The 3,100-nt window shown below is 35.2% G+C and overlaps 1 long non-coding RNA gene across 1 annotated transcript; it reads left to right on the top strand.

Moving 5' to 3' along the window:
- The first annotated feature begins 892 nt into the window (after nucleotides 1-892).
- LOC311072419 lies at nucleotides 893-2,800 on the top strand. The gene is made up of 2 exons (XR_014604011.1): nucleotides 893-1,313; nucleotides 1,983-2,800. It is a non-coding gene; the product is annotated as an uncharacterized lncRNA (long non-coding RNA).
- The last annotated feature ends 300 nt before the right edge of the window (nucleotides 2,801-3,100 follow it).

Below are 3,100 nucleotides of genomic sequence, written 5' to 3'. Positions count from 1 at the left end.
GATGACCAACTTCCAACTATTGATGACGAACTACTTTTTGTGTGTTCAAAAATGTCTAATGAATTTTGGCCTGCCTTACTGGAGAAAGCATATGCAAAGTGGGTATCATTCTGTCCTTTTCATTATCTTGCATGTCATCCTTCATTGATTTGCGTTGTTTAAAATGGTTTACATTATTTGTTTACTGTATGTTGAGTAGTGAATTAAAATAATCTGTCTTTACAGGGTGTGCGGGTCCTATGCTGACTTGAATGCTGGTTTCATATCTGAGGCCCTGATGGACTTCACTGGTGGGACGCATATGTATTATCAACTGCATACAGCTCCTGCTGATTTGTGGAAAATCATGGAATGTGCATTCAGGTCAAAAACGCTTATAGGTTGCAGCTCTAATACAGTGGTAAGAAAGAAATCACCAAATCCTGGATCCAATAATTCATCCAGTACTTCATAACAGTGTCCCAGCAAACATTGGTCCGACGGCAACGTCGTGTCCCTGGCCAAAAATAGTCGCGGTATGACGGCATAAATCGGTAAAAATATGTAACACCGAACATTTCCTAAAAATGCATTCAGATACATTTGTACATGTCTACAGTTCTCTGGGGTTGCATGTATAATTGTTATTTTGACTTTTAGCTACGTGTAGTTCAATAAATAGTGTATCGGGTGAGAGGACGTCACCTGGCGACGTCTTTTACACGTGCATTTATAGTCCATCATGACCCTCTATGAAATCCTTGTGAAATATGCAAAAGCTGTGCTTAATCCTTGCATGGTTAATACTGCAATAATTAATTTAATTGCCCATAGTAGTTTTTAAGAGGTTGTGAAGACGTCCACTGACGTCCTTTACACGTCTAGTCAAGCAAGACAGAAACAAAAAAAAAAACAGGAATTATCTTTATGAAATACACGATTTGTATACAAAGTAAATATATTTACTTTATCTTGTTTAAATAAATTATAATCACAAAGTGCCCAGTGTGGTTAAGTGAATGCAAAGCCACTGCATTTTAGTCATTATTTCAACCTGTTGTACCTGATGTATTCGTTGATATTTTTTTATGGAATGTATGCATACATGTAAAACAGAAATATATCCGGTCACCATTTATGTCTGAGTTGGATGTAATTGGCATAACTGTGCTGCCAAGACGTAACAAAAGATCTCGCGACATTACAAAATCCTGCGATAGGTTAGATTATCTCGCGAGATGTTAACGCGTTCTCCCCATAGACTCACACTTGGGAACATTGAAGTTTGAACAATCACGAGGAGAGGAGGAATATTATTAGGAATCTACTGTTGGGTACGTACATTTTGTATTATTAGATTAACGTGCTAGAGTTTTATTTGTTTGACATGAATGAACCGAAAGAAATGATGCCCACATTGTCAACTGAAATTGGCTAATTGAGTTTGGCTAAAATTACCTAGTAGGCTAAAAGTTACTTTGAACTTATACAACGGTATACCATAAAGTATGTTTAATGATAGTCAAAGTTATTACTGTAAATTATTAATGTAGCCTTGTGAGAGTTTCTTTCAGAAAGTAAATTATCTGAAATAGAATGAAATGTTTAGCTGGATTTGAACATGTTTTCAGTAACTGCTTTAAAAATATTTTGTAATTTTAGAATTGCTAAACATATCTATTCAGGGGACATCACAGCCCACCTGTCTTTATCAGAAATGTCCTGTTCACTTTCTCACAGTTACACACCTAGTTAAGGGTCTTTCTCAAGGGCACCACAGTGGTATTGAAGAGGCAGGGGACAAATGCTGTTACCCCCACCCCCCAACACCAATTTAAAGCAGAACATCTTTTATACAATAAAATAAAATGTAATGCATGTTGATTACCTTTTTCTAATGTTTCATTCATGATTCATTCATCTTGTTCCATGGTTTTGCATGTCATTTACCTCAATTTTTTATCTCAATTTTTTTTTTAAAGAAATATATTCTCTTCCCTTAGATGCTGTGAAGAGGTGGAGCCCAAATGCTACAGACTCTGAAATTGATGCAGCAATGGCAGAACACCTGAAACGCGCTCCAGGAAGAGCTGGGGGTGGTGGATATAAAAAATGAGCCAAACAATGTGTTTAAGGGATAGTTCACCCAAAAATGAAAATTGTCATAATTTACTCAACCTCATGTTTCAAACCTGTATACCTTTCTATGTTATGCTAAACACAAAGATGTTTGGAAGAATGTTTGTAACCAAGCAGATGTCGCTTCCCATTAACTACCATAATAATTTTTTCTCCAATAATGGTAGTCAATGGATGCTCTATTTGCTTGGTTACAAACATTCTTCAAAATATCTTCTTTTGTGTTCAGCAGAAGAAAGAAACTCATACAGGTTTGGAACATGAGGGTGAGTAAATGACATAATTGTCATTTTTGGGTGAACTATCCCTTTATATAATAATTCAGTATTTTGTAATTGGTATTTTACTTTGGTTAACAAATCGAGAGCTTGGAATTATAAGGTTCTATCTCCGTTTGGGGTAGTTTATTGAGCATCAAAGTTTTTAAACTCAGTTTATTTTCTTTGAGATGGAACCTTTTTATTTTATTAATAACTACTAACAAAATATATTTTTTTTTACAAAAATAACACCACACAGGCATTAATAAACACCTAATGGATCAGATTGTCAAAAACTCAATTTCGACCAAAAGTGGAGATAGAACCTTATAATTCTAAGCTCACGAAATGTTAAACATTGAAAAAAATAAAAGAGAAATTTTGTCTGTTCAAGATCAATAAAATGTTGTGCTAAATCAGAACATGCTTCTTTTTTGCTTATGTCCACAAATAATGTGTTCTTGTTTGTGATGTACACGTGATTAACACGTTTTATTGATGTTCAGGTCTGACTGGACCAATTTTGGACCTTTTTCAAGATGTGTAAACCTCAAGACTTGATTGCCTTTCACGATGTTACACAATAGGTGTGTGATTATTTTATATGCAGGCTTATATATACACTTAAATTATGCAGCAACACATTTAAACACACAGATGATGACGCATTTAGACGTCCAGGGACGCGCAGAAAAGACGTGGAATTCACGGCCAGAAAAGAC

Source organism: Abramis brama (genome assembly GCF_963993115.1).
Source record: "Abramis brama genome assembly, chromosome: 21".
Lineage (NCBI taxonomy): Eukaryota > Metazoa > Chordata > Actinopteri > Cypriniformes > Leuciscidae > Abramis > Abramis brama.
This window is presented reverse-complemented; position numbering and strand designations above follow the sequence as displayed.